This window comes from Astatotilapia calliptera, chromosome 4 (assembly GCF_964374335.1).
Source record: "Astatotilapia calliptera chromosome 4, fAstCal68.1, whole genome shotgun sequence".
NCBI classification, from domain to species: domain Eukaryota; kingdom Metazoa; phylum Chordata; class Actinopteri; order Cichliformes; family Cichlidae; genus Astatotilapia; species Astatotilapia calliptera.
The window spans coordinates 35004865-35025356 of NC_137425.1; the positions used below are offsets into that span (position 1 = coordinate 35004865).

The 20492-nt window shown below is 43.4% G+C and overlaps 1 long non-coding RNA gene and 1 pseudogene across 1 annotated transcript; one reads left to right on the forward strand and one right to left on the reverse strand.

The window, feature by feature from the left end:
- Positions 1-3344: 3344 nt before the first annotated feature.
- On the reverse strand, positions 3345-6527 carry LOC113017329 (uncharacterized; annotated as a pseudogene).
- Positions 6528-15598: 9071 nt separating this feature from the next.
- On the forward strand, positions 15599-18336 carry LOC145428402 (uncharacterized). The gene is made up of 2 exons (XR_013908696.1): positions 15599-15754; positions 18027-18336. It is a non-coding gene; the product is annotated as an uncharacterized LOC145428402 (long non-coding RNA).
- Positions 18337-20492: the final 2156 nt, after the last annotated feature.

Consider the following 20492-nt stretch of genomic DNA (forward strand, 5'->3'; position numbering starts at 1 on the left):
GCGTGGCCGGCCTCCGGACCTGCCCCACTGCTGCTGCCTTTCACGCGGTCGGCCCCTGGAACTGAACTGTTTTGGCCTCCGGGTCGGCCCCCTGACCTTGTCCGTCTGGGCCTTTTCGGACTATGTCCCTCCGTCCTGGACCCCCACCGCCCGCCCTGGTCGGGTCGTTTTCTGTTTTTTGGTTCGTGGGGGTTTTTTTTGGCTTTGGTCCGTTTTTGTGTTTCTGTTGGGCTGTCTGGTGCCAGCCCTTGAGGGGGGGGGGGGGGGGGGGTACTGTCATGGTCCTGAGTCTGAGGACTCAGTGTTTTGTGTTCCTTGTGCTTTTGTTCATTCAGAGTGTGTATTCTGTTGTGATTTTGCCATTTGTTAGGTTTCTGTTCTTTGCCTGCCTGCTTCCACTTCTCTGTGTTCCCTCTGTCTGTCCATGGTGTTATTGTGTCTGCTCATGAGTCTGCCTGTCAAGTTCAGTGTCCGGTCTGGTTCTCTGTGTCTGTTAGTTTCCTGTTTTATTCTGAAAGTTCATGTCTCATGTCAGTGTGTTCAGTTTTACCTCTCCCCTGTCTCGTTAGCCTTATTGCTCCCAGCTGTGTCTCCCTCCTGTGGCCCATTCCCTGATTACTCCCCATGTATTTAAGCCCTGTGTTTTCATGTGCTCTCTGTCGCGTCGTCTGTTTAACTCCATGTCAGTCTGCATTATTCTGTTACCTGGTGTTCATTCTGCGTCTCTCTGCCATCTCTCTTTGTGCATTTTGCTCCTCCTCCCGTGAGTGTCTGGTTTAAGTTTTGTTCTTTAGTTTTCCCAGTTTAGGTTTGTTTACTCCCCGCTCTGCTCTTCCTGTTTTGTCACTTTATCACCTCTGCAAATAAATTTTCACTCGCACCCCAGTCAGTGCCTGCATCTTGGATCCTTTTCTCAATTCACCACACGACTGCTGTGCAGCCGTGACACATACATACATAAGTCACTTATAAATAAATAGTTGGAAAAGAAACGTGTAGTTGTAGCAGTAACCAGTGTGTTAGGTGGATGCGTTGTACAGGGAGATGGCCACAGGCAGGAATGATTTCCTGTGTCGTTCAGTGGTGCATCATGGGTAATCTCAGTCTCTCACTGAACGAGCTCCTGTGACTGACCAACATGTCATGGAGTGGGTGGGAGGTGTTATCCAACATTGTCTTTATCTTGGACAGCATCCGCCTCTCCGACACCACCTTGAGGGAGTCCAGCTCCATCCCCACAACATTGCTGGCCTTACGGATTAGTTTATTAAGTCTGTTGGCATCTGCGACCCTCAGCCTGCTCCCCCAGCATGCAACAGCATAGAGGATCGCACTGGCCACCACAGACTCATAGAAAATCCTCAGCATTTTCTGGCAGATGTTGAAGGACCTCAGTCGCCTCAAAAAATAGAGACGACTCTGGCCCTTCCTGTAAAGTGCTGTGGTGTTTTTAGCCCAGTCCAGTTTATTGTCAATGTGTACTCCAAGGTATTTATAGTCCTCCACAATGTCAACACTGACCCCCTGGATTGAAACAGGGGTCAAGTGTTTCCTGGTCTTCCTGAAGTCCACGATCAGTTCCTTGGTCTTTGCCACGTTGAGCTGCAGATGATTCTGCTCACACCACGTGACAAAGGAGTCGACCACAGCCCGGTACTCTGTCTCATCATCCCTGCTGATGCATCCAACCACCGCAGAGTCATCAGAAAACTTCTGAAGATGGAGGTCTCTGTGCAGTGGCTGAAGTCTGTGGTGTAGAGGGTGAAGAGGAAGGGGGAGAGGACAGTCCCCTGTGGTGCCCCTGTGTTGCTAATCACCTTGTCAGACACACACTGTGGGAGACGTACATATTGTGGTCTTCCTGTCAGGTAATCAACAATCCAGGACACCAGAGAAGCATCCACCTGCATCGCTGCTAACTTATCACCCAGGAGGGTCGGCCTGATGGTGTTGAAAGCACTGGAAAAGTCAAAAAACATGACCCTCACAGTGCTCGCCGGCTGGTCCAGATGGGTGTAGACACGATTGAGCAGGTAGATGATGGCGTCCTCTGTTCCGAGACGAGGCTGATAAGCGAACTGAAGGGGATCCAGATGTGGTCTTACTATGGGTCGCAGCTGGTCCAGGATGAGCCTTTCCAGGGTCTTCATGATGTGGGAGGTCAGTGCCACGGGCCTGTAATCCTGGGGGCCACTGGGACGAGGCGTCTTTGGTACAGAGAGAATACACACTCACACTGGGAATTCCACAGTGTGTCCTTTAATGCACCTGATAATGGATTGCATTTATATAGCGCTTTTCGAGACGCTCAAAGCGCTTTTACAATACCACTATTCATTCACTCTCACATTCACACACTGGTGGAGGCAGCTACAGTTGTAGCCACAGCTGCCCTGGGGCAGACTGACAGAAGCGAGGCTGCCATATCGCGCCATCGGCCCCTCTGGCCAACACCAGCAGGTGAAGTGTCTTGCCCAAGGACACAACGACCGAGACTGTCCGAGCCGGGGCTCGAACCGGCAACCTTCCGATTACAAGACGAACTGCCAACTCTTGAGCCACGATCGACCTTCTCTTCGGCAACCATATAAGCCCGGTTGAACGGCTGCAGCTTAACAAACATAGTGTTTACAAACATAGCACAGTGTTCGTACAACCCATAACGTTGCAAAAGAAAGGTGTCTGGAGAGGTAAAACATAAAATCCGTCCCTCCTCATGCACTAGCGTGCAAGCACATGTCCACACATTCACAGAGAGGGCAGTGGCGCATACCGATGACAACATTAACCCTCAACTTGGGTTGTCTTAAAGAGACACTATACCACTGTGACTTTTACATGTCACAGCAAAAAAGCCACCAACAGCAGGTTGAAGTGTAAACGCTGTGGGGAAACAGGAGGAGTGATACACCTCCTGTTTCCCCACAAAACAGCACAACCAAGGACTTAGAAGCACAATATAAAATACAAGTTAAAATGCTGGGTCACAAAGAACCGTGACAGACTCACCTTTAACTGCCCAAGACAAAGTTATGTGACATTAGTGATGTTTGTACTAACTTGGTTTTAAAGCTTTTACTTTAACTTATACGCTGTTCAATAGTTGTAGTTGATGATTTTATGGATAATTAAAGTCATATATAAGGAGGATTTTTGCTTCGGTTTTCTCATATTTTTTTCTCAGTCTCATCTTTTGTCATTTCAACTCCATGTGTGGCAGATTCCAACCTCAGCCAAGCTTTCCTATAACTATAAAAGACTATAAAGACACATCTCCGGGATGCACTGGTACGCATCTTCAGTGATGTATCCTGGGGTCATCAGGTGTTTCGGGTCTCACAACATCATACACCCTCGCCCAGGCGACCCAGCTGGGGGTGATCAGGCCCCGACTTGCGTACCAGTAGCTACCCACGGATCAGCCCTCTTGATCCACAGCCACCTTGTGGCTTTCTCTGCCGCTTCACTCACAGCCTGGATGGCCCTCTTCTTGGCTGCCCCAGCCACGCCCAGCCAGCCTAGGACTTTGCATAGTGATCGTCCTGCAAAGCCCCTACAACCCACTTCTATGGGCTCATAGAAAGTCTTCCAGCCCCTTCCCCTGCACTCCTGCACTAGTTCCTAGTACTTTCCTCGTTTCCTTTCATTGGCCTCCTCGATCTGCTCTTCCCAGGACACTGTGAGTTCCAGCATGATCAGCTGTTTTGAGGCCTCAGAAATAATTATCATGTCTGAACGGAGGGATGTTTTTGCAATGTTCTGAGGGAACTGTAGCTGTTTACCCAGGTCAGCCTGTAGCTGCCAATCAGAGGCTGTGTTGAAGAGGCCGGTTGTTAAATTCGGGCGCACCTGGGGTTTCTCTCCAGCCTTAATGAAAGAGATTGCCTTCCTCGGAGCATGATGATGCTTGCTGGTGCTGATTGCTGAGGCAATCTTTTCAGCAACTACTCTGAGCACCTGGTCGTGCCGCCAACGATACCGACCATCGGCCAGGGCCCTTGGGCAGCTGCTAAGGAGGTGTTCTAGGGTCCCTCTTCCAGAGCACAGGGGACAGACAGGTGTCTCGCTCTTCCCCCACAGATGGAGGTTTGCTGGGCTTGGCAGAGTATCGTATACTGCCTGCACTAGGAATCGGATCCGGTGGAAGTCTGCCTGCATGATGTTTGCCCAGGTGACCTTGCGCTGCAAGGTGCTCTCCCACCTTGTCCATGCTCTCTGCCGCTTAAGGCCTACAGCTCGACTTACTCGCCCCTCCTCCACACCTGCTCGGACCTCTTCCTGGAGTAGCTGGTGTCTCTCCTTTCCCTGTGCCCTGCTGACCTGGGCCTTTGGGAAGTACCCCAAGCCTGCTCCCCCTGTTGCTAAGACCCTCACCAGTGTTTTCTGCCTTAGGTGTGACTCCGCCACCTCAACTGCCTTCTCAGCCTTCCACTTTCTTCCTGTCCTTACCTCAATACCTGCTGATGCCACCTTGCAGTCTTTAGAATCTCTGTACTGTAGGGCTTCTTCTAGAGCGGGTATTGGACGAATGTCACCAGTGTCACCAATTTTCTAAAGAAATATATTTCAGAAGGTTCTGTTGACATGAAAATCTCACCAGATGTGGCAACAACCCATCAAATCCACACATGCAAAGTAATCAAACCACACGTTTCCATAGATTATGTGTAATAAAGAGAAATAAGACAGGGAAAAAGTCTTGAACACACTTGCTGCAGTTTGTTTAACACTTTGTACAAAAGCCTTTGTGTATGATGACAGCATCAAGATGCCTCCTGGTGGACAAATTAGTCGAACACATGTATTCTGTGCGCTGTGGGCGTGGCTCTACACAAAGTGACAGATAGTCTCTGAGGTAACCACCATGAGATGCTCAAATGCTCTTAACTTGCACATCACATGTGCTCAGATGTTTCTCCACATCAACAGGGCCCCTTCTATAAACTGTGAGGATTCAGGTCAATGGCCGTTCTATCAGCTTTAGTTTCTCTCTCTGAAACCAGCTGGCTGTGTTTGGGATCATTGTTTGCTGAAATGTCAACCCTTGTTTCATCTTCATCAACACAAATTTTACACTAGAGGGTGTATTTACAAATGTACTTACAATGTCTCAGAGTTTATGAAAAATCTAATATTAAACAGTTCCTAAAATAAGCACACTGGTCAACTGGCTGATTCATTTCTTTTATTTTTGTGTCTTCAGTCTCCTGTGAATGTGGAGTCAGTGTTTCTTCCCCAAGATCTATATTTGAATTTTAAGTTGCTTTCAGATCATGTGAATGATCACACAGATCAGACTTGGTGCAGATAAAGTTAAAGGTGCAGATACATTTGAATTAAACTTGAATGAGCCCTTTCCACATCTGATCTCTGCTCTTGTTACAGTCACAGTTTCCAGGAAGCTCCACAAGTGTGACGTGCTGGAGAAGAGGTTTGTTTGGCAGCCTGACAGTCACACACTTCACTAGTGGCCAATACCACGTCTTTGCCTTATTACCTTCTCTTTGTCTTGAATCATTACTTGAAGAAGAAATGACATAACTAAAAGTTCATATTAAATAAACTGAAACTAGCAAACCCAAAGTAACAAATGAGTTTTGCATCAATCATTGGTTTTTAATTTGAGATTGTTTCGAGTTCGAAAAATGTTGAGCAACAGAACACACCAGCAGAGGCTCAGGAGAGTGCAATCAGACAATGAGTTTATTAAAACACACGCAGGAGAAGAAGTATACAGCATCACATCAGCAAAACGCCTCCCCCTAAGAATACACAAGATGATGATTTCATAGCATCAGGGTTTTACGCCCCCTCGTGCGTCAATTACAGATTAAAATACATCGATTACAGTCAATGGTACATCTTAAATGTGTAAAAAGAGATACAAAAGTTCAGTTTTTGATAACACCTGCCATACATGGTAATACATTTCAAGCCTACATGGTCCCTGAAGACTGATCCCTTTCTTAACTGCTCTCCTGTCATCTGTTACCAAGTAGACTAACATGCAGTTAGAAGCTAAATGAATTCCAGACCTTTGGCCTGGCAAGTTTCTAGATTATATGTGTTTGCAAGCGTGTACGCGGCCTTCTATGTTCCAGGTCACCCACACAATGGATTGTGAAGACATAGCGCTTCACAAAGCTTGAGACCTTTAATAGACTGAACATCAACTCTGAATGAGCACAAATATGCAATGTGTATAAAATGATCATAGCTACACCTGTAATGAAAAAGGTTAATATGATGGCAAACATCTTTGATACAATATCAATCCTGTAAGTAATATTATTAAGGCAATGTTAATAATGCAGGTTATATTATTGCAGTAAAAATAATTTCTGTATCTCCACAAGATCTACGTATGTCCAAGAATGCTAATCACAAACTGCTAATGAACTTCTACCATGGAGCTCCTTCTGCTGCACGCTGTGGTTCAGCTGCTGTGGAGGACAAGAGGAAACTGCAGCGGGTGGTGAGGGCAGCAGAGCGGCCCTGGGCCCGACACTAACCTCCCTCAGAGACATTTATATACTGGCAATGTCATCCTCAAGGACCCCTCGCACCCTGGACACTCACTGTGCACCACCACCCATCACATTGCACCTTATATTGCACTGATCACCTCCTCCTTTGTCTGGCATATAACTTGTATATAAAAAAAGCAGGAACTCCAGCAACACTTGAGGGAAGAAGAACAACTTTAATAATTGACCACCGCGTTTCGGCTTGTGGCCTTCATCACGGTCATAGTAAAACATTGTAAAGAATTGCTTAAATACAAGACAGGAAACAGAAAAAAATTCAAATTAACCAGTCAAAACTTCATAGATAGGTCAGCTGACATATAATAGGTAGGTATTGGTTAATTGGTTAAGTCCCGCCCAAGTAAATACTGGGCTAGATCATTAATGATGAGGAGGGGGGGACATAACCCCCATATGTCTGAAAATAACACATGCATGAAATGCATAAGAAGGATGCTATAAATATACACACAGATTTTAAACAAACAAAACAAAAACAGGGGGGCAGTCTTTAATGGTAAAAGCACGTTAGAATTAGAAAACAAGATTACATCATCACATGGGAACACATTTGTTAAAAGAACCTTATTTATGTCTCTAAATTGTAAAGTCTCTAAAGATTAGACTTAAAATTAGGACTTAAGGTGAGATGTCTAGCACGCTACTCCTTCTTTGGCTGAACTAACAAGATTACTTGAATAAACATTACTCATGTGAGAGTAATTTAACTGATAAAATTAGGATAAAAAAATAAAAATAATTCTTTTTAAAAAAGGTGTAGTTCATAAAACCTCATTGATCGAAAAATGCTCATTCATACCTCTGGGGTGCAGACTCTTAAAACGGAATATCCAAGATGCTTCTCTTTTTTTCCGGATAAAATTTATGTTGCCACCTCTTTGGTTTAGTTTAATGGCTTCAATGCCGGAAAAATAATGGTGAATTTGGATGTTTATCGTTGAAGTGTCTTGCAACAGGGCTGGTTGAATCATTCCTCTTGATCGAACTTCTGTGTTCATTAATTCAATCTTTAAGAGGGCGGGATGTTTCTCCTATATATATCTTATTGCATGGGCACTGTATCATGTAGATTACATTTTTAGTTCTGCATGTGATAAAGCCCTTTGTGGCAATGGCTTTGTCACCTATAGGGTCTTTGAATGATTTGACATTTTTGGTGTATTGACAATTAATGCATCCCCCACACTTGAAATTACCATGTAGGTTATGAGTTATCAGGGTTTGATCTGGAGTGTCACCATTGGTGATCAGGTAGATTCTGTTCCAGTTATAGTCCCATAAATCATGAAGCTTGCTGCCAGAAAAGCTTCAAATCTCCTTTAAAAGCTATTTGTGGTCTTGGTTGTGGTCACTGATATCATTTGCAAAAACCCCAGTGTGAGAATTGTTGTGTGTGTGTGTGTGTGCGCGCGTGTGTGTGATTAACATTATCGTGCAAACGAACCAACAGAGTTTGATTCTACCGGCTGAAAGTCTCCATAAATGCAGGCGTTTCGGCGGCTACACCGGCTTCCACGAGTGTGACGCTTATTTTGAGAAAATAATAGAATATAAATTTATTTTTATATTTCAATATCACAATAATCTTCCAATGTAGAACTACAAGTTAAAAAAGAACTAAGATAAATCAAATCCACTTCAGCTAAATACTTCTCATTTCTTTCCATCTTACATGCTGTGACTGCAGCCATTCCCACATCTCTGTGAATGGGACTCATGGACATGGATCAGTGGTTGTTGATCAATGGTCCTGAGAATCTGCATAATTAAGATGAAGGAACGGAGCTCCCAGCCCATCGTTCCTGCAGCTGCTTTCAGTCTTTATGCAAATGTCCTGTTTGTAAGACTGAAACCTGCAGCTGAGACTGAAGACGTCACCTGATGATGACGACACGTTTCTCCCACAAAACGCTGCGTCCAGATGAACAGAAGCAACAGACTCACTTTCCTGGATGATTGAGATGCATCAAGACTTCATTGTGTGTTACTTCTCATTCAGCACAGACACATTATTCCTGTTAGGTCATGTCAGCTGTCACTCAGTACAAGCACAACTGTGAACAACACAAACTTCTCTTCAATGTGTCACAGAAACACTAAGTGTGAGAGCCTGTATGACACACAGGACAGACTGTAAGCTCTGCTGGCTGCACAGCACTTTGTAGCAGTTTTCCAACATGTCCTCCACCCGTGATGTCAGTGGTGGGACCCCAGTCACAGCACTCAGCACCACCTCCTTTAAATGGATTTTATAGCAGTTCCTCCCGTTACTCGGTGCAACGCTTCTTAAATGTGTTTTTGCAGGATAAAACACAGCAGGTGGTGTAGAGAGGACGTCAGCTGACGGAGCAGAGGGAGGCAGACTGTGGATAAATGACAGAGTGAGAGGAGAGCAACCATGACAGAAGCACAGGTGTGGCAGATAGAAGTGGCTTTATAGACACTTATTGTCAGTCCTCGTGCATGCTGTGGAAATAAGTGTCTGTGTCATGAGGTGACATGTGAGCTTATCTTTGGTCAATAATGTCATGATCGGCTGTGTGCAGGCAGGAATTTGACCCAAACGCAAACTCACTGGAGACAAGACTGAACTCAAAATGGCAGCTTTTATTGCTGAACACAAAACTCTACAAAACCTAAACTGGGAAGACTCTAACAAAACACACATAGGGAGCCACAGGTAGAAACAGAAAGAGAAGAGAAAAGAAAAGAAGAAAAAAACAAAAACAAAAACAACCCCCCCCCAAAAAAAAAACAACAGCAAACAAACAAACAAACAAACAAACAAACTAGGGTTAGGAGGCAGCAGGGCAGCCAGGTTTACGTAGTACTCAGGGTTGTAACATCGTACACAAAATCACACCTCATATGCTTAACATAGTCTGTCCATTTAGACCATATTCCCTGGAAGTTTAAGAGAAAATGACACTTTTTCCATCGTATAGATCTCTTGTACAGAATGGATCCAGTCTTCTATCGTTGGTGGTTCAGGCTTAAGCCATCTTCTCGTAAGAGGCTTTTTACTTACGGCCAGAAGGATGTACAGGAGTCTTCTGTCGTTGGAATCCAGTTTATCCACTGGTGCATTGCACAAAAACATGGTCTCAAAAGTTGAAGGAAAAACAAATGAAAAAACATTTTGTAAATGATCATGGATTAGAGAGCAATACTGGCGAATATCTTTACAGTCCCAAAAGATGTGGAAATGGTTAGCTCCGTCTCCCCCACATCTCCAACATTTATCACCAAGTCCTCGATATCTTTGTTGAGCAGGGGTAATGAAAAATCTCATGATGCTTTTCCAGCTAAATTCATGCCAAACATTAGACCCAGTGGTAGCCCACTGTATCTTGCATGCGTGAGCCCAACACTTCTCTGTAATTGTCAAATTACCCTCCTTTTCCCACTTCGCTTTAATATACAGAGTGCTGTCGTTTTTACACCGCCGGATGCTGTTATATAATTTAGAAATAATTTTACTTTGCACTTCAGATTTGGTTAGTAATAAGAATGTTTCTACAAATTAAGTTGTGATTAAAATAATTTCTGATCTGTAGATATCTAAAAAAATCATCAGATCCCAAGTCATGTTTACTCCTCAAGAGATTTATTCTAAAGACACTTCTTCAGCTGAGAATCTAAAGGTAGAAACACACAGACGCTGCAGCTTTTACTTGCAAGGGCATGATCACAGATGCTCCCACCAGAGTGGGGCCTGTGATGTGCGCTCTGTTCTTGCACTTGTCTTTATTTATATACAAACGTAATACAACAGTGAATACATCTATTCATAGGCAGAGGGATGTTAGTGTGTAGGGAGTGTGTGTGTGGTTCTCTTCTTGTTAGTGCAGATAAAGTGTCCAGCTCTCCTCTTCCTGGCAGGAGTGAAATAATCACAGCTGGTTCAGCTTTTATCGCTGTGAGGAAGAATTTATCAAATCTAAGTCATCAAAAGGTCATCATGCAGTATTCTGTCACATGCAAACTTATATCACTCAAAGCTTATACTGACTGCTAAGTACAATTTTATATTGACAAACTGAAGGAGGAACACACTGAGAAAAAAAAGGAACAAAAAAGGGCAGCTCTTGGATTTACGTGAGCATCTCGCGTGTGTTTAACACGATTGCCTCAGGCTTTAAAGATCTGTACGAAATTCAACTTCATTGCATCAAATACAGGAAATCATAGCTTTCCTGTATTTCCTCCATTGTTGGCATGCTGGTTAGTGCTGTTGCTCCACAGTAAGAAGCTCCTGGGCTCAAGGCCACAGTCTGGCTAGTTTGCAGTGGTTTCTCTCTGGGTATTCTGGTTTCCAGTGTGAGAGGAAAAGTCAGGCAGTTATTAGAGCTAGGTTAACTGATGATTCTAAATTATCCATGAATGTAAACGGCTGTGTGTTTCTATCTGATAGACTGGTGAGCTGTCCGGGGTGTACCCTGCCTGGTAACCTATCACTTCAGGGTTATTTCCCGGCCCTGCTGCAACCAGGATAAAGATAGGAGGATGGTAGTTGTTGTAGACCCCTTCAATTTTTATGGTAACCAGGATCTAGACTTGATACTGAGACAAAAACGGTGCCGACTTTAGGATTAGTGAATGTCCACAACAATTCACCCAGCCTGTAGAAGAAGGGTGGAGGTTTTGTCTTGCTTTGTTTTGTGTTTGCAGGAGCAGAAGGATGACAGAGACTAAAGGGGGAGGCTGTAGCTTCACATGAGTGTGAGCTGCAGACTGAACCCTTTGGTTGCTAATGTTGAGTCACTGATGTTTGCATTAAGAAAATTGTGTTTTATTAGCTGTGTTTTAATTAAGGTATCACATTATATTGTTGGGAATGTTAAATGCTAAAGTGAAGAAAAGCTTTGATTTCACTCATGACTGAACATGTTATTATTAACCATAGCAGGCCACTGTAAAGAGTCAATTAGCTTTTATAGAGGAAAAAAAGGCCAAAAACTCTGTTAATACCTATGAATAACAGGCAATGATAGACTTGTCACATTCAAAATAGAGATATGTAATAACAAACACGGGTCCGTGTCATTTAGGTTCTCCATTGAAATAGTCAATCATTTAGAAAAGTAGAATATATATATATGTCTCAACGCTGTTTCTCAATAATATTAAAAACCTAAAAACTATTGTTGTGGAAGATAGAAGTCACTGTGACAGCCCTCTGACTGTGGAGGACGTTTGTAATCCTATTTCTGCACTTAAGGCCAACAAATCTCCCGGCACAGATGGTTTAACTGCAGAGTTTTATGAATCATTTTCTAATCTCCTGGCTCCGTTCTTACTGCAGCTTTTCATAGGAAGTGTAGAGAATAACATCCTCCCTCCTACTCTTACTCAGGGTCTCATAACACTTATTCCAAAGCCAAACAAAGACTTACTTCTTATTGATAATTGGAGACCCATCTTTCTGCTCAATGATGACTATGAGATTATGACTTTAGTACTTGCTAACAGAATGAAAGAGTTCTTGGACACAATTATGGATGAGACACAATCAGGCTTTATGAGAAACAGACACCTTTCTAAGAACAATCCGTCCAGCCCTTAGTGTTATTAGTGATTTCTCTGAGGCATCTGCTTTATGTCTAAATCTTAAAAACATGTGAATTACTAGCAATTAAAGGCTGCACTGCAAATGCTCTCTGTAACATTTCTGTTAAACAAGAAGTCACACAACCAGGACTGTTAATATCCAAAGACCAAAAGTCAAGATGCTCGTCAAACTTGTCAAACAGTGTTGGGGAATTCTCTTTTTTTTTTTTTTTTTTTAACGATCAGAAATGCTTTTATTTCTCAATGTATACGTTTTAAACAGTCATCGTAATTTCTCTTTTTTTATCAGCCATAGTAGACATGTCCAACTGGGACTTAACCCACATATGGTTGCTGGAGTCTATCCCAGCTATCACAGGGTGAGAAGCACCATACAATCTTAGCAGTTGCAGGTTTAACCATTCATGCTCACATTCACACCACATCAGTTTAGAACCACAATATAACCTATTATGTCAGCATTGAGGGCAGGCTGGGGGGTTTGTACCATTTTCTCTCCAGGAAGCTTTGGGTGGTTCCTTCCGGTGGAGCTACCTTCCTGGGCTTTCTGTTCCCTGCATCTGGAAGTAATAATTCATTAGAGACCTCCATATTTAAGGACCGGTTGTGGCCGTGATTTTCTGGCAAACTGTTATACCTACCTTCATGAATTTATGATCCACCTGCTCAACCACCAGAAGAACTCTCCTGTTTCTCTTTTTTTCACTTTCCCACTCTCAACTGGCCCTGCTTCCTGCACCTTCCACATTGCTCCCCACCTCTGTGAGACTCAATATGCTCTGGACCCAAACCACCATGCTCTTTACCCTGCTCCAGAACCCAGCCTGCCCACAGACCTACCTCCTCTCTTCCTCCACTCTGGGAGCCACAAATCCTCCCAGACCCCCAGCATCCGACTCCTCTCCCTTCACTACTGCACCTCTTGAAAAAAATAAAATAGCTCCAACAGAAAGACTCAAACAAGGTGATGTGGCATGGAAAGCTTCCAAAGGTTGCATGAAAACTGAGTAAATTAAAATAATTTACTGCAGTTCTAACTGTAAAAAAATCATCAGTAGAAAAAACACAACTCTGCTAAGATTAACACACATCTATATAAAGCAGGAAAACATCAGTAAATCATTTTTATCTTTCAATAAGGGGATGGGAAAGTCTCACATTAGGATGCGCTAGTTACTGTTTTCTACTGAATACATTTTTAGAAATTGTGACCTGAATATTATTTTGCTGAATGTCTTTAACCGAATGACTGACTTTCCTGTCTTTTTCTTTCGTTTCATTCCTCGCCTCAGCTCTCACACCAAAAGAAACCAATGATCATTTTATGACAGTTAAAAATAGAATAATGGTGCACACAAATTGCAACGTGATTGGAGAATAATGTGCTCAATTATTTGTGTGTGTGCGTTTTAAAATACATGAACACAAAAAGTGGGTAAGACATCTTTTCTGAGAGTGTATCTTTCAAAGGTCTCTAGAAAACATCAGTGGGTACTTCTAGTGTTGGGTGGTTATCCTTCAACTTGAGGGTATTAACTGTTAAACATTATGGTGTTAAGGTTAGGACAATGTGCTTGATTTTTTTTTTTTTTTTTGTCCCGTTTGGATCTTTAGCATCAGAATTGTTGTCTTAAGGCCAAGAAAGATGCCAAGCGGATTTATTTTACCAAGTGGATCATCATGGCCTTGCCATATTGGTCCATTTGATTGACCTTTATTATAATTATGAATTTATTTTATTTTCAGTTGCTACAAACGGGACAGACATGACTGGGGGATAGGACAGGGAGAAAGAATGAAAGAAAGAGAGGGAGAGAAAGAAAACCAAAGGGGAGAAGAGACGGTGAGAAGGGGGGAAGAAAGAAAAAAAAAAACACCTGGGTCACCTGTATGGAGAAAAAAAACAGAAGAGAAAGCAAACAACAAAGAGCAACATAATAAAAAACAGCACCATCACAATAAACTAGCTAGCAGTAGATATCAGTAGATACTAAATAATAAACGATATTGTGCAGCACGCAAGATAGACAGCGCACAATGTGCTTTGAGGCAGCAGCCAAGAAAGCTGTAGTCCGCGTCTGTGAATACCCGTGTGTACACCTGTGTGCATACCTGTGTGGATCAGCATGCTTGCATTCCAAAGGTTTCTCCATGTAATGATCTGTTAGAGGGTGTGGGGGGGCCACAGCCCCGTCCTCCAGGGCATGAAGCAGGTATGGAGGAGATCAAAACTCGAGACATCCAGAGGCCCCCAGAACACAAGAGACCAAGGAAGACCAACAGAGGGGCAGCCGCGCCACTGTCCCAGTAAGAGCTGAGGAGAGTCCCAGATGAGGGCTCACTCAGCAGCCGCGGAGCAGAAGCCAGGGGGAGTCGCAGTGACGCGCCCGTGAGCTCCGCCGGCAGCCAGCTGTGCCTGAGTGACCGAGCCCCAGGCCGAGAGGCCGGGGGCACCCCACCTCCAAAGTGGCCCGAGCGAGCCCCAGGCCCCAGGCCCCGATAAGCGGTCACCAGGGAGTGAGCCGGTGTGTACCCGGACGCCCACCCCCAGACACAAAGAACCACCAATGCACCGATGTCTGAGGGAGTCCGCCACTGGCAGGGGAAGTGGTGGTGGGGAATTCTCAATGGTGCTTGGTGCCATACCCTCAGGGACTTTAATGTTATATAAAAACACTGACAGCTCAATATCTGCCTCAGTCACTCTCCCTGATCCAGCTGAGTCAGCAGTGGGAAAAATCTGCTTTTCACAGGAACTTGGTAACAGCAATAAGAGAATACGTAGTTTATTCCAAGAAGATATCATGTCTCTCCCATATATAGAATATCTTACTGGAACCGACATGTTCCAGATATCACCTGGAAGACAGTCTGGATGATCCCATAAATATCTAATTGTGAACAAGGTGAAGGAAATCTCATATAAAATTCTTCCTAAATGTGACCCAGCCAGTCACTATATGGTAACATTTAAAAGAGACATAAATACTAATTGAACTTTCTGTGGGGATCATCCAGAAACTGTGGCACATGTCTTTTGGTTCCTCTACACAGAGATTCTGGAAGAATTTAGCAGTTTTGTTATTGTCTATATTTTAAGGGAGTTTTCTTTACGATGGAAAATGTTTTATTCTGTTTCTTTAAGTTCCCCAGGAAGAATGATAAATGTTTTTTTATAAAATATTTGTTAATACTTTTAGCTATTTTATATCCATAAATGTAAGTTTATTAATAAAACACCATATTTCTGCCTTTTTATAAGGATATGAATTGTACATACAATCAATTTCAGACTCAACCAACAAAAAGCCTCTCAGAACAATATTTATATGTAGATTTTTTTCGCCTACTCATATCATAATTTTTTTACTCCTGGTTCTGTATGTTCATGTTCTGTTCTTTTGTAAACTTCATCTGTTTGTATGTTGTATACTCATTGTGTTTCAATAAAGTTCGATTTAAAAAAAGGTACGTTCTAAAGGAAGCTTCAGACGTCACTGATCACGTGACTCCGGCCAAACGAATCAAGCCTCGACACGGTGCTTCTGAAGCAGCGCGTTGATCTTTCTGACACACGCACCGGAGCGTCAGCTTCAAGCGGACCATCACTACGTCTCACATCTAAAGGTGTCAAGGTAACTTTGAACTGAGTTCAGTCAATCTGGAGTTTTTCCAAGTTTTCTGTTGCTCTCTGTGAGAGAAGAGCGTTAAAGGCGGGGCTCTCCAGAGTCCAGCAAAACAGGAAACCACAGCTGGGTGTGTGTAAGTGTGCAAACCAATAGAATGCATCGTGGTGGGGGGGGCATCACGGGCAAGAAAAAAATAAAATAATCGGTCGTACCCATGCTTCCCCGACGTCATGCCAGCGCATATTGGGAAATTCGTAGGCACCGATCGGTTTTCTATCAGCCATTTGCTGGGAGTAAGGGCGCCCTCCGTTTGCGAGGTGCGCCTGCTGCTGGCGGCACAGGGAGGAGAGGGCGGGGCGGCGGGGAGTCTCTGGCTGGCTGGAGCGGCATCTAATAACCAACTCGCAAAACAAAATAAAAACAACAAACAGATATTATGATACAGACTTATAATCTGCACCCATGTTTTTTCTACATTCTATAAAGTGAGCGCGAGAGCCCTCGGTGCGCCTGCGCGCTGCTGAAGTCAAAGTAAACTTTATTGTCATCTCCGCTACAGACAGTCCAGCATATAGAGAGACGAGACGACGAGGCTGCAGTTACAGCGGTGCAAGTAAACAAACAACAAATATAAGAAGAGTAAGAAAATAAATCTACACTTTAGGACTCGGGGTAAAGGATCAATAACAATTTAAATTTATAATTTACAGTTTGATGATTTAAAGTCTCACACAACCCGTCAAAAGGGGCGGGGCCGGCTGCTTCCAAGTAGAGCACATTTCATTTATAATGATGTAAATCCAAGCCCATCATGGATTCACGATCTGAATCCTGGGTTGTGTGAAATCCCAGAAATCAACCTTAGACAAAGTGAATCTGTGAACTAAGGTGTAGGTCTGTTAGGTTAATTGTGCTGATCCTCGGGTTGGGGGATTTGTGTTTGTACTGGAGCGCAAAATTCAAACCAATGGAAGATGGACAACAAAAGTTCAAAGCCATCAGGTGCTCAGTTTATGTATTTATTTTTGGCCTGCATCAGTAAGAAATGCCAAATTATATACACAAAGTTACAGGAATCACCACTCCTGTTATTCATGATGATTTCAGTAACATCACATAATAACATGTAACATCCTGTAAGCACAGTCTGCCTGTGTCTTTTCTCTGCAAATGAACATTTTCAGCCAACATAGGTAATACATCAACATGGCTGCCGTGGCTAAGTTAGGAATATTTATAATGTCATTTCAAAACTTGCATATGATCTGCAATTTGTAGCAGATCTACTGACTGTCACAGCAGCTGGAGCAGTCTCAAATGCAGGTCAGTCCACTGCTGCCCCCTGTGGCCAAGTGCCATAGCTACTGCTGGATGAACTCGTGACACATCTGCACCTGTTTCTATGAACACATTGAGTCTGAGTGGCTGCACTTACACTGGTGCATTCAACATATTGAAAGATGGCAGCAATGTGGATTGTCAAGACTCAAACCAACCATTGAGCAAAGACAGCAGGATCACTTGTTTCTGTTTGTTATACAGCCAGATTTACTCGTGACACACATGTGCAGCTGCTTTATCACCTATTCTGAATTTGTTTCAAGCACAATACATTTGTTACACATGTTGGGATATTGTGTTTGTTTTAAATGTTATATACCTGTGTGGTATGTGACTTGTGTTGCCATGACGCCAGGTCTCTCTTGGAAATGAGATTTTTAATCTTAATGAGATTTTTTTTTACCTGGATAAATAAAGGACTAATTTGTAACTTTCAGTGTTTTCCGGTCTTCCAAAAGAAAAAAAACCTTCAACTACATGACATGCAGTTGTGTATTTGTTTTCACCTTATCATACACTTGAAGTTTTACAAATCCCCACTTCTTTAGTGAATATCATTTCAGTCTCAGACAACCTCGTTTCTCTTACAGAGGTTGAATGCACCTTCTGCGGATGGCGGTACCACACAGTGTGCGTGGACTTCCCCTGCACAGAAGGCAACTACAAATGCTGTGAATGCTAAATAAACAGAAACAAATGATCCCTGTTGTCTTTGCTTGATGATTGGTTTGAGTCTTGACAATCCACATTGCTGGCGTTGCATCTTTCAATGCCAGCAATGGCAGGTATCAGTGCTCAAAGCTTTTGTGTTTGTTTCCAACAAGTTGCCCACCTCGGGAAACAAAAATGTGTTCTTTTACTTGTCAGATGAACATATGAGACACTTTGACTCTTCAGTGCAGTGTGGAGCCTAACAAAGATCTGTTTTGTGTCCCAGCTGATCAGCAGGAGGAGGAGAGTCTGACGGAGCAGCAGAGGAACATTTTCAGCTACTTGGACTCAGCTCAGCCACTACAGAGGAAACAATGAGCTCAACACAGAAGGTGACAGACAGAGCAGGACCATATGACCAAAGATATTTATCACCATATACATTTGAACATTTGCCATAACGATGTAGCTGACGATATAATTGACACCAGACAAAATACTTTACAGCTGCACAACTTTATTAAAAAGCCATCAATGTATTTTCACTGAAACAAGCAGCTGTTGTTTATGTGCATTAAAGTTATATAAAAATGTAACAGTGCAAATGCAAATTCCTCGCTGACAGTTTAACCAAAAGGCGTTTCCAGTGGAAACTGGCCGACACATCCTGAGCATAACCATGTATAACATCCACTAAACTTCAGAAGAGGTTATACAGTCGTGGCCAAAAGGTTTGAGAATTGCATAAATATTGGAACCTGGAGAAGTTGCTGCTTAAGTTTTTATAATAGCATTTTGCCTGCACTCCAGAATGTTATGAGGAGTGATCAGATGAACTGCATCGTCCTTCTTTGCCATGAAAACGAACTTAATCCCCAAAAAGCCTTACCACTGCATTTCATTGCTGTCATCAAAGGACCTGCTGAGACCATTTCAGTGATCGTCTTCTTAACTCAGGTGAGAATGTTGGCGAGCACGAGGCTGGAGATCATCATGGCTGTATCCCGATTCAGGTTCTGCAGCTTTAAAGTCCTCAAGGGCCGCGTACTCAAAGGCCGCTAAGGCCGAAGTGCGAGGCTCGTAGGCTCGTGAAATGGGACGTCTAGCCTCCGTCGCGCTGCCCAGGTTGCCTAGCAACCATGATACTAACAGCTGGAAACGTTTCATACAGCTTTGTTTGACAGAAATGAAGGAGAACATATTTAGTTCATTTGTTTCTACATGAGCTCTGTGTGATTTGATGAGTATCTGAGGCTGAGACCACAGGACTGTGAAACATGATTGTTGGGCTTCATTTCTGTGCTGAACAGTCGTTTAAGATTAGCTGTAAATAACAATTAGCTGATGTTGTTCATGAGACTAAAGTCATCTCACTGTGGTAATGTAAATATAATATGGCCAATATTATAGTTATTATATTAATCACTTCACTCACAGACAAGTATCTGTGACAGTGTGTATACAGATGTATCATATATAAGAGACAAATATTGTTCATTTAATATGTTGTCATTACTAAATTTGGCTCAGTGCTTACATATATGTGTAAAAGCAAATGTAGGAGCTGTGATAACTGTGTCTGATAGAATGAAGAGTAGACTGATATATGAAATATTCCTTTATTGGGTGAGAAAATCAGACCATGTCATAACTGCTGTAAGTCACACAGAATAGATATCAGAGCCTTAAACAGGCTGACGTCTACTAAATGGGTCAAACTGGGCAGAAAGTCTACAAACACATAACATCCTTATAGAATATGATGTAACACTATTGTTACGTTCTGTGAGGCTGTGGGAGTGTGTGGGTGGGGTGTTTGCCCACTCTCCCCGCCTCCACCCCTCTTGCCACTCCTACCCCTCTCTGTCTCTCACTCTCCTCTCTCCCCAGGACACAGCTGCTGCTGATTAGCCTCGTTTGCCACCTGACTCCAGTCAGCAATCATCCTCTGAGGCTATTTAAACTGGGGATGAGCTGTGAGCAGGGTGGCTTTTTCCTCGGTGGCTCTACGCGGTTCTGTGCTAGATTTTGGACAGACAGCCTCTTTCTGACCGGTGAGCAGACGGGCTTGTGGGCCCTGAGAGTGTCTCCCCGTGGTGGGGAGTGCCTCCTTTTTTATTGTGTTTGTTTGGTAGTCCTCCTGCCTTTCGTGGCTGCGAGCGTTTTCTTTGTTTCTTTGGCGTTATTGGTAAGACGGCGTTGCCGGCCCTTTAAGTTAATGGTAACCTGTACCGTTTTGTAATAAAGTTTTATTGATGCAGAACAACTCTGTTTGTTTTCCTTTTTCATTCTGATTCCAGACTCATTTGTTACTGGTCCCCTCTCTCACATGCCTAGACCCCTTCGGGGGGAACGTAACAATGTGGGGGCTCGTCCGGGATATGAATGGAAGGAATAACAATTGAGTTTTAGTGAGTTGTTTGCCGGTGGCTTGTTTAGTTGTATGGTATCTGCTGCGCTCTCTCTCCAGTTAGCAAAGGGTAGTGATGGGCAGATGAAGCCCCATGAAGCACTGAAGCTTTTCATCCAATTGGTTCACCCCAACGCGAAGCTTCATGAAGCTTCATTTGCTCTAGCAGGACACCTACTGGACGTAAAAATAATAGCTGGCATGAATTTGAAGAGTGTGGCATTTTGCACACAGCCTGTAAATGTCAACAACAAAAGGAGTGTGTAAAACATGTATATTGTAGTGATGGCAGTACACTGTGTATATTTATAGTGGCAGTATGGGGAAATGATTATTTGGAAA